At 29.6% G+C, this 12,215-nt stretch overlaps 1 long non-coding RNA gene across 1 annotated transcript in view; it reads right to left on the bottom strand.

Moving 5' to 3' along the window:
• Positions 1 to 12,215, bottom strand: part of LOC147801954 (uncharacterized) — a 93,323-nt gene that overhangs the window by 6,833 nt on the left and 74,275 nt on the right. The window contains exons 8-9 of the long non-coding RNA XR_015430186.1: positions 11,931 to 11,994; positions 5,933 to 7,423 (exon numbers count right to left, since the gene is read on the bottom strand). This is a non-coding gene — a long non-coding RNA (uncharacterized LOC147801954). The remainder of the gene's footprint in view (positions 1 to 5,932; positions 7,424 to 11,930; positions 11,995 to 12,215) is intronic.

Genomic DNA, 12,215 nt, shown 5'->3' with positions numbered 1-12,215 from the left:
AAAAAACGTTCTTAATTTTTTAAAAGAAAATTTTATGCCGAAAATCTCAATTTAAATGTTTCTCATTGCCATAATTTTAGAAGAAACAAAATTGCTATAAAATAAATTTTATTAGTAACTTTATTTTCAAAGAAAATGCTACGTCATATTAAAAATACCTAAAAAAAGAAAAACAGAAAAAACAAATTTTTCTTAGTTCCTGAAACAAAACTTTAATACTGAAAATCATACTTTTCTATGTTACTGGTTATTTACATTACAGTACAGGGAAATAGTGATAATAAATTAATAGTATGAGACGTTCTGTTAAAATGCTGGGTTATAATAAAAACAGCGAAATATGGAAAAAAATCCTTCTCAATTCTCAAAGTATCGAAAAAAGGACAAAATTGACTTGTCTGATTATAAATTTAAAAAAAAGTAATATCTATAAAAATTCAAAAATGAAAAAAAACTTGGAAAAATACATTTTTAAAAAATATTAAGAAGGGTCAAATACTCGTTACATCCCTCCCTAATTTAAATGCAATGTTATTGCAACTTGAGAAATTCATAAAATGACGGAAAACGTGAATTTTTAAACTACTCACTGTTTGTAGTTTAGATTTCAATTTTTTGTTGCTTAAGTGATGTTTTTCGATAAAAAAAAAGGAAAATGATTACGATTTAAGAAAATCTAATAATTAATAATATAATAAAGTACATTGCAAAATAAGCATTGAATTTTATTTTGAACTATCAAAGTTTTGTTTTTATTTTAGGCTTTTGTTTAAAACCCATAAATTTTCTTCAATTAAAATATTTAATTTGAATTTATATTACTTAATTAGGACTAAACTTTTTCCTACTTTCATTCTGTGTCATTGCAGTTTTTTTTATTTATTCGAATTTAATTCTAAAATGAATTTTCGTATTGCATGATATGATAGAAAAAACATTTCTTTTCTTCAATGTTTATTTATTTTGATAAATATATTGTTCATATGATAAAAATAGGAAGTTGTTTTTTTTGTAAAAAAAAGTATAAGTTTTTTTATTTTTGAATGAATTTCAATAATGGAACACTACTAAGTTATTGATATTACTAAGTTAATTGATAAAAAAAAATGGAACGCTAATGTTTAAATAAACATTACTACATTTGTCATTAACATGTCTAAATACATCTGCGGCCCTTCGTTAGCCAACCTGCTGTGCAAGTGGCCCTTTACTCAAAAAACTTTGTGCAACCCTACATTAAACTAATAACATTAAAACGTATTATAATTTTTTCCAATCAAAACTTTCATTACTTTTCATAGAAATAATTTTTAAATTAATATAGAGGAAGGATTTTTTTGGCATTTCACATGAAAATAATAGCCAAGCATCTCGCCAAACTTTGTTGCATTATTATTTTAAAATATAAAACATAAGAGATTGCATTTCTTAATTTTAAATTTTAATCCTTATTTCTGTTGATTAAAAAAACATGTTTTCTATTGTTTGGAAAAAAATTTAATTTTCCTTAAGAATTCTTTAGTTTTTGAATCGCTTATTTTAATGCAAGTTAGAAAATTCAGAAAACATGCTCGGTAAATATTTACCTTGTCCCCCACGAAGTCACCCCATTTTATGGTAATTATTAAAAAGTTTTTTTTTAAAAAAAGGTAGTGAATATATTATATAAAAATAATGTTTAAAATTAAAAATTCCACACTTCAAACTGCTCTATATTCTACAATCCCTTTCCTTTTTATTTTCTTATCTGCTTCTGCATTCGTCCCCTCTCTGTTTTGGTGTATTTTGATTAGCATAATATTTTGTTTATTATTATTCAAAGTTAAGACATATTTATCTATAGATACTTTACTTTCCTGTAATGGTAGCAAGTACATAATTTTACCTTACTAATTTTTCAATATAGTTTCATTTTCAATAGAACTAAAATGTGTTATAAATGCAAAATTTTGTTGCATTATTATAAAGTATAAAATATAATAAAGATTGTGTTTCTTTATTTTTAAATTTTAATATTTCCCTTTAATTTTTATACCTGTTGAATGTAAAAGCATGTGTTTGATTTTTGAAAAAGTTTAATTTTTTTTATTTGTGAAATAGTTATTTTATATTTCCTACGAATTACTTTAAATTTTAGAAAAGCTTATTTTAAAACTAGAAAACTCAGAAAACATGTGTGGCAAATATTTACCTTATCTCTCACAAAGTTACCCCATTTTTCAGTAATTTTTAAAAATACAAATTCTTAATACATTCATCCCCTCTTTTGTTTGGTGTATGATGATTTGCATAATATTTTGTTCATTATTATTCAAAGTTAACTATAGATACTTTAATTTTTATTTATACTTTACATTTATCTATTAATCCTTTACTATCCTACAATGTAAGTAAGTATGTAAGTTTAAATTACTAATTTTTCAATATAGTTTCATTTTCAATAGTCTTCATTTATAAATACCATTTATTTTTTAAAAGAAATTTCAGTCTAATCATAAAAACTATAAAACCAATTATACCTCCCATCTTTCATTAGTTGTATAGAATATAATCTTAGAACAATAATCAAAATATCTATCAAACTTAAAGTAAGTATCTGAGGGATACCTGAAGGCTTAAATGATTTCAAATTAAAGGCATTTAATCTCTTTTAGTCTAATAATGTGTTGATAAAATTCTATCATGATAGTAATTTCTTTCTTTTATTTCAGATATTTTGAGGAACCCTGTTAGGTTTGTCTGGTGTAAAAGAAAAGAGATGTAATATTGTTTTTAAGATTGAAATTTAAAAACAATAATTCAAAATTGAAAATACACTTGTTAGTAAATGTTTTACTTTTTACACTGATTCTTGTGTTATTTAAAATGTAAAATACGCTTAAGGCCTATAAGAAAAATAATAGGGTACATAAAACAATTTCTCCTAATGCAACATATTTTTTTTCTAGTTCTTAATACATTTGAATTTATATAGTATGTGTTACAATAAATTTGTCCTAAATTATGTCCTGTAATTTTTAATTAAATCATCTTATACCAATAATTAAATTCTTAAATTTTACAATAATAAGTAAATATGACATTGAATTCAGGAAAACCAATCCTCTTTTATTTAATTTTTTTTTACATTTCCCGCATTAAACCTTCATTTCTTCTCAGAAATTATATCAAAGGACTATTTTACCGGATTAAGAGTAAAAAATTAAATTTGAAGTAATGCCTCACTTGTCTAGATAGCAATGTCAGTTGCATAAGGTGTTGTAAGTCTAAGTCGAAAAATTGTACTTTCTGCACATAAAACCTTAATAAATTTTCGAACTGCTATACTATTAAATCAGACAGATTGGTCTTATTCTCATTCGATTTAGCGCAATGATATGCATAGGTAACGATATCTTACTTGCCTATTTAGCTACGTTAGATACGTTAATAGATATAAATAAAAAACTGTACTTTTATACATAAAACACAAGTAACTTTTATAATATTGGTCACTTCATTCAATTTAAAGAAATCGTAAAAATACTAGATAGTATTTAAGACTATCCTATTTTTATAAATGCAACATGAAATACATTGTTAATATCAATTCCATATTTAAGAGCTAGAAATTATAATTCTTTTTATACTATGGAGTTCCACTAACGCGGAAGTGAAGTTTTCAAAATTTCTATTTGCAGCTGAATAAAGAAGTTATAAAATGCAAAAAATTAAACGGGTATCAATTCAGCGTCTTTCCACAAACTGTTTTTCAAGCTTTTAAAATATATTAAATGGATTATTTCAAAAACAGGTTGGTCATTTAAAGCCTTCAGTTTATTTTTAAAATCCTAAAAGCGTTCGTAAACTCGAAAGATGTTAAGGCTCAATATTGGACAGCAGGGGTGAAAGCGAGACGGAAAAGAGGAAAGGCTGGTAGTAAAACCATTTCAGTTATAGCTAGTTTTGGGGAGTTTTTCAACAATATCTACTTCATCTTGGAAAGAAGCAGTGCCATATATATGCCAGAATTATGAAAGAAATCTTGATAGTTACAGATATTTCATTTTTTTCGAAAAAAATGCTGGAATGAAATGTTTTACGTACCAGGTTTTTCTGTTTTCCGTCTTGCTATATAAGGGCTTTCACCCATGTTGGACAGGTTCTCATTAACAAACAAAGTCGACACTGCTTCTAAGTTTAATATTTTTACTTCTAAAATTACAATTACCATTTTTTTTATTTCATGTAGTTCGGAAGCTGTATAAAATCCAAGCACGTCTGAATGTTTTCCTTCAAATTTTATGTGTTTTTGAGACATAAAGTGGCTGTTACGAAAGTTTCCGGGTTATCCGAACCCCAGACAAATTGTTTAAAGTCGTTGCAAAATCTAGATCATAAACGATGTTTCTTGCTTTTTAAAATTTATCATCAGATGTTTCAGATCTCCACAATAGTTTAGAAAGTCTCTTCATGTAAAAAGAAATCTGATAAGTACGACAAGAAATTTATGTAAATTCAGGCGGTTACAAACTTAGAAAAACTTCAAGTCGTACTTTGATATGTACGTACTTAGACCAACAGTTTACTATCCTCGTTTTTTGGCAGAACTTTCGAAATCCAGAGTTCCTCATTCTCAGTGAGAAGTTTCCCAGAAAATTTTTATTTAAAAAGTGTTTCAAAAACTAAAAATTTTAAGTTTTCCCTCCAGAAGTAACCAACGTATGAAAAATACCGAATTTAAAAAAAGTGGTAGTAAATTTATTTATACCGTTCACTTTAACGTTGAAATAAATGTTACAACTTTCATGATTACAGAGCCAAATATAAATATTTACATTATTAATACAGGATGCGCAGCCAAATTTTTCAACAAAAAATAAGTTTTTTCAAGCACTCAAAAAGTATTTTTTTAACACTGTAAAAGAATGACATCATTAGCAGGGGTCTGTCCAGACATTTTGTAAAAGGTCCGTTTTCGCAAAATTGTGAAAAAATTACTCGTAATTTGTGAATATAAAATAAACGTTAAGTCACATTCTTTCAACCAGGGTCCGCTTTTGTGAATTTGTGCAAATAGGGTCCGTTATAATAAAAACTTTTTCAAGGAGTTTTTAAATTGTAAAGACATACACGATTATGCTCAACACAGTAAAATTATAATTAAAAAAATTAAATTTTAAAAAATAACCAGCAATTGCAGCTATTAAATTAACGATGCGACATATAAATATTTGGTATTTAGCCTATACTGCTGAATGCAGAATATTCATTTCGGACGAATAAAGGAAGAAGCGTCTGCCGAAGACAAAATTTAGTTCGTTTACATCTATCTTTCTTTCCCCCCTCCCTTCCTGGGAAGGGTTTAATCGATCAGCAAAACAATAATGAAGATAAACAAATTTGTGAAGGGTCGGATTAAAAGATAAATTAGTGAAGGGTCCGTTTTTATGAAACAATATTTTGTGAAGGGTCCGTTTTTATGAAACGATATTTTGTGAAGGGTCCGTTTTTATGAAACGATATTTTGTGAAGGGTCCGTAAACGGACCCAAATTTCTTCTAAACAGACCCCTGATAAGGATATGCGCTCAAATAATTTTTCTCCTTCATATTGTTGAAAATTTTTTATATATATTTTAACAAATGCAAAATAATTTTGAAAGTTACAAGGAATTCTTTTCTTGATTACATTGGCCACCATAAAAACAATCTATGCGCAATTTTAAATATATTCAATATTGAGAGGATTATTCTATTTTTTAATTTAACAATTATTTTACACAATTAGGTAAAAAAATTATTATTCAAAATTAGAATTCATTATTTACTATTAAGAAGGTTATCAATTGCATTTTCCTAGATTTAAATGAAAGTTATTTAAGCACTGCCTTACCAGCAAATAAGGAAAAAGAATTAGTAATGTAATAAAGATAAAAAGAAAGGTCACGTACCTTCCATTCTCTGAAGCGAGTCAGTGTATCCAGTCATTGATTGAGCTCTAACTCTCCAGATAAATTACCAACAGAACGTCCATCAGCAGTCAGTCGGGCTTCAAACCAAGCTGCAGGTCTTCTTCAAAATATAGTGGCCTGACCGATTGATATGGAACCACAGATATTGGACAATTCTGGATCTTTGCCTTCGATGGTGTGACACATAACATAGAACTGCTTGACATTTTCCGGCCTCCATAGTTCAGCTGCAACATTATGAGTTCAGTTATAATCATTTCCGCAAAACACATCAGGCGAGTAAGTGGCGGAGAACAGCATCATTTGACAACTATTAGACACCTTGCGGTGATTACGCAAGCATTGATCATGATGCCCCTAAGTCGAAATCATGACATCAGCTTCATCCAAAACAAAAATTCTCAGCTTATCCAAATCGAAGTATCACTCTCATCTAGTCCAATGAAACACTTTTCCAGGCATTCCGATCACAAAATTCTCTTTTATTGTAGAGCCTCTTGTCAAGCTTTCGCCTCTAACAGTCCTTTGGAACTCAATCCCTTCGATAAATTGAGCCATTTTTTGCCACCTCACCAATCTGCAGGGCAAACTCATAAGTAGGTGATGCAAGTCCGGATCTGTTCTTGCTTAACTAGACAAAAGAGCCGTGATGGTTCAGGGAATAAAGCGTTTGTCTTCCACTGAGGTTAACCGGGCTCGAACCCCGGCGATTGCCGGTCGATACGAATTCCGCATCTGGCTTGCACCGACCACAGTGCTGACGTGAAATATACTCCGTGGTAGATGGATCATGGGTTAGAGTCCCCTTGCAGTCATGCTAACCATGGCGTGGTCTTCCCCTCCATGTCAGGCAAATGCGGTTTACTTCCTCCGCGAAGGCAATTTCTTGATCCAGGAGTCCTTGTCTTCTGGATTATTTTCAAAATTACAAGGTTATGTAGTTGAATATTAGTCGTAAAACCGAAAATTGGGTCGCCTGTTCAATTACGGTTATAAAATAAAAATAGACAAAACGAAAACTGTAGTTTAACCTGTGTGATTATGTTGATCAGCTAGCAAAGATGCAAGAGTTTCTTCTCGGAAGGAGCATTAAAGGCTATTTTTAACAGATTTTCTGGCAGATGGAGCGAAAAATTTCACCGAATACACTGCAGAGTTCTTTCGCAAAACTTCAACTTCATGGGATGAATTTAACAGATGGGTCGTTAGAATCTTTCACTCGCTGACAAGCAAATTTCATCATAATCATCATTTGCGTCAACTTAACATCTTTTTTGTTGGTGTCAGTAGGAGAAAGGTATATCGAAACTAGGTCTCTTCAATGCATGCTTTTTGTGTTTGTAGACCTTTCTGGAGCTGTTGATCGAGATAGTAGAGAGCTGCCATCTTCCAATGTCGTTCAAATGAGCTTAGAAGAAAGTCTATAATACTCTAAAAGCTGGCGAAACTCTGTCATTTAGGCTGTCATATCTAAAATTAAAAAAAAAATGCTTTATAAGAAAAATAAAGTCGTTAAAAAAACTAGTTAAATGAAATAGTTATTAAATTCAAAGAACAACAATATTTACTGTATATATTTAACATAAAAAGCTTCAACCAATCTTTCTGTTTTTTCTTTTCTGTAAATCTCTTCCTTAATTTTCTATTGAAAATAAAACTCTCTTTCTCACATTTTAAAATTCACATGCTGTCTTTTAATCTATTTTTAGTTCAAGTATGCATTAATTGACCTTGAAATTTTTTCCCCTTGCTAACTCGTGAGAAAACTAAGTTCCCATAGACCAATTACAATGATTTCCTTTATTCCCTAAAATGAAACATTCAACTAATTTACTTCGGAAGATTTTCTCTAATTTTTATTGAGGAGCACAACGATTTTGTGACTTGAATGCTAGCTCTTTAGGAATGTGTCTCAATAAATGATATTTAGGTATAGCCTGAAACCCGCTTATTTCCACCTCTCGGCTACGTCTGATTATATTATTACGATACGTTATTACGATACACGAATTTCGAATTTTAGTACTCACTTTTGACGCTCTTTATATGTCCTGACTTTATCTTAAATTCATGTGACTTTGCGATCATTTTCATGTATGTGAATATTCAGTCAAATTTTTAGTATCAATATAAATGACTGATGAAAATTTTTTTCTTGTTGTTTTTTCTGCAGTTGCTACTTTGTATTTCTACTTCGTTACTTTCAATACTTTTAATTTTCGATACTTTTAATTTCGATACTTTTAGCAGAATATTATGATGGATATTAGACCACAACTTTTCGACGTGCTTCATTCGTGCCGATATAATTGCTAATTATCTTTTAAAGGTTATTTCATAAATTATTGATAAACAATTCTAAATGGTTTTAAAAGTTCCGATATTTTAAATACGCTATTATTACGGCCCTCGAATTTTGAATCGCGGATTTAAATAATCACTGTTTGATAGGTTTTATTTGTGTTGATTTCATCGTAAATGCTAGTGATCTTTTAATCGTCTTTTCGGCAGTTGTACGCTTTTTTATGTGTTTTAAAAGTTTCTTATATTTTGATACTATATTATTACCAAGATTGGGATTTTGCATAATTGTTTAACAATAACTAATAAATAATTCAAAACTAGAATTTTTAAGGTTTAATTATTTCTATTAAATTACTATTTTTATATTATTTATTTTAATTTCAAATATAATTTTAAACTCTTAGCTTATTATAATAATTTATTTTGTGTTTTGATTTGGGTTGTCCTTATGTTCCTAACAAAGTTTATCTATATCTAAATAATTGTGTACTTATATTATTTTCAGTTTTCTAAACATTTTGTTTAATGAGGTCTAGGTTGTTTTTAATTTCATCAAAAACGCATTATTGTACGATTTCTTTTTCAACTTGCTACAGATTATCCAAAATTGTACTCAGGATTCAGAGTTTATTTTTTCAGGACTTTAACATAAGCACAGACATTACTTAAATACAAACATTCTTGTGATATATCATAAAGAACTTTTATAATTAAATTTTTCTTAGACTTAAGTTTCTAAAATACAATAAATTTTAAGAATTAAATTCTTAAAAAAAAATAAAAGAGATACTGCACTAGAGCTGCACAATGGGTTATTGGCGACGGTCTGGGAAACATCCCGGAGGATGATCCGAAGACATGCCATCACAATTTTGATCCTCTGCAGAGGGGATGGCACCCCCACTTCGGTAGCCCGACGAATTGCGCGCGAAGTCGAGCACTTAACGGTAGCACAGTTTAGCGAGGACCCATACCGCACACCCTCGGTCCCTACGCAGACTGATCCAAGTGGTCACCTTCCCGCACACTGACCGTAGCTAGTGATGCTTGACTTCGGTGATCTGCTGGGAACCGTGTCTTAACGATCAGTCCACTGCGGGACTTCCTTATTGGAAAGAGTTTCTTCCACTTGGATTAGAAGAAACCTATTTTTTCAAAGTAATTTCTTCCACTGTTAAAGAAATTTCCCACCCTTATTTTAATATTAAAAAACTTCTTACAAAAATTTCGAAATTCTCTATTTTCTATCATAGGCATTAAAGAAATAATTTAACCAGAATATTTAATCAGAAATTAAACGTGAACCGGGTTCCAATCCCAGCAATGGCTTGCACCGACCGCTGTTCTGACGTAAAATATTCTCAATGGTAGATGGATCATGGGTTAGAGTTTCCTTTTGATGTCAGACTAACCGTGAAGGTTTTCGAGGTTTTCCTCTCCATGTAATTCAAATGCGGTTAGTTCCAACAAAAAGTCCTCCATGAAGGCAAATTTCTCCCAATACTTGATCCAGGAGTTCCCTTGTCTTCCGGATTATTTTCGAAATTAAAAGGCTACGGAGTTGAATATTAGTAGTCGTAAACCTCAAAAAAATTGGGTCTGCTGTTATAAAATAAAATATTTTATTTATTAATTAAAATGTGCAAGACCAGTGTGTTTACCGATCACGAATATTTTCGTGACTTTTATTCTGCATTCGATGATTTTCAAGAATTTTCGGTGTAAATAATTTTTAAGATACAATTTCTCTAACGGATCTGATGTATCGAAAAATAATAATCAGTTTTTCTAAAGAAATTGCAATTAATATATCCACTGTAAGAAGAGATTTTGCCGACTACGGATGTAACAACGCCTGCTTGAGAAAAATCTGATTTTCGCAGTAGCTGTGAAGTCAGGAGCAGACGATGAGGCTTTACTCCTCAGCTCTATTAATTCCCAAGAACAAACATTTTTTTAAATACAATTAATTTCCTTGATAAAGGTGGTTATTCTTTGATTTCATTTTAAACAGTGCCTGGCTAAATTATTAGAGTCACTCTAAGATTCTATGTAAAATTTCAATCTTCAGGTGATACAGCTTTATTGTTTTTAAACGACTGTTTGAAATTGTTGACGTTCGTGTATCAATTGGTAAAATTAGACGATATATAATATAAATTCGGCAGTTGAATAAATTAGACGATCTATTAGATAAATATATAATATTTATTATATCAGGTATGATATAATTATATTTTAATAATTAGACCAAATCACTAGACGCACTGTAGTGTTTTAATAATGACATGTTTTGCACGAGTTTATAGGCAATACTTTTATATTTAAGCATACATGTAATGGGTTTTCATTCAGGAGATATTTTTATATTCTTCCTATTTGTATTCTTTTTTAACGTTTTGCATTACAATGTTAACCTGTTGAAACACGAACGTAAACAAGTGCAAACCGGTTTCAGTCGTGCAAAAAACAATAAAGCTGTAGAGTATCACCTGATAATTAAGATTTTACATAGAATCTTATTGTGCCTCTATTAGTTTGGGCACGGACTGTATATCGCAAATCTTTGATGTAGTTGAAGAACAAAATTCGCCAACGAAAGAAAAAATTTTTTTTTGCAGAGTTGAGTTGAATAAATAAGATGCAATGTTTATTTGGATTGAAAAAATTACATGCACTGCACATGAAAAATTCACAAAGTTTTTAAGTTTTACAGGATGGTGCGAAAGTCTGTAAGCATGGGATTCCATGTCTTAATGCTTCGTGTGATAAAAATGTCTTTTACATTATATTAAAAATAAACATTAAAGCGCAAATATTTTCTAATAGGCAAATTCTAGGCTGAATTACTTGCAAGCTTAATTGAAGTATGACTTCAATATATAAATGATTTCATTTTATACATCGCAAATCTACAATTTAGTTAACGTACAAAATTTATCAATGAAAAAAGGAAGTGTTCGCAGTGTTGTTTGAGTTGAATAAGGATGTAATGTTTATTTGGATTGTAAAAATCGTATGCAATGCGTTTATGAAATTCACAAAATTTTAAATACTGAAATAGGGTGCAAAAGTCTGTACGCATGTATCAAATTTGATTCCATCTGTTTATGTATACAGTGATATAAGTGTCTTATTTTATATTATATTAAAAATGAACAATTAAGTGCAAATTCTGAGATGAATACTTGAAAATTCTTCTCTTATTTTTAGAATTCAAACTTTTGTGGATATTTCATCACCTCTTTATCAGGAAATAAATTTATTTTTTGATGTCTTGTGACGCATACACAAACAAGTATTAAAGAAAACACTTTATTACGTTAAAAATTACTTGCAAAGTTTCCGAGATATGTAAGAACTACGGTGGGGGGAGGTTAATCAAAGATAACTCCCTCTATGCTATGTAACTCCCTGTATCACACAGTGAAACATTTCGGTATATTAATTGCAGAAACAACGTCCTTATTTTTTTTTAAAGAAAAATCTTTTATCTATGCCAAAAGCGCAATAATAAATTTATAAATACATGACCTTGATTTTTAAAATAAACTAGAACACAATTTTGTCCGTATAAAGAGAATCAGCGCTTAGTTTTTTCATCTGCAGTGTTACACATGATCAGCCACGTGGTAAATGATAAACTAATAGATATTTAAAAGATTGAAATTACCGCTCATTTGAAAAGAACTTCAATCATAGGTAGGTGAGTCATCCCCTCAAATAGTCTTTCCAACCTGTAAGAGAATATAAAACTATTTTAAGAAATAAAAATGTTGCATTTTTGTATTTGCATTAGAAATTAAAAATAATTCTTTTCAATCCATTTATTTATTATTATCTAAAAGTGCCTTCCGTCCAATAGGTTGATCGGAAAAAAGTGTAAAATATATTAATTTTAATTATGATATTTTACACTTTTTCCGTTTGCTGCATTGTAATAAAAAAAATTTCAGGA

The sequence above is a fragment of the Parasteatoda tepidariorum genome, chromosome 11 (assembly GCF_982258835.1).
Source record: "Parasteatoda tepidariorum strain Cologne lab strain chromosome 11, Ptep-v5.0, whole genome shotgun sequence".
Lineage (NCBI taxonomy): Eukaryota > Metazoa > Arthropoda > Arachnida > Araneae > Theridiidae > Parasteatoda > Parasteatoda tepidariorum.
This window is presented reverse-complemented; position numbering and strand designations above follow the sequence as displayed.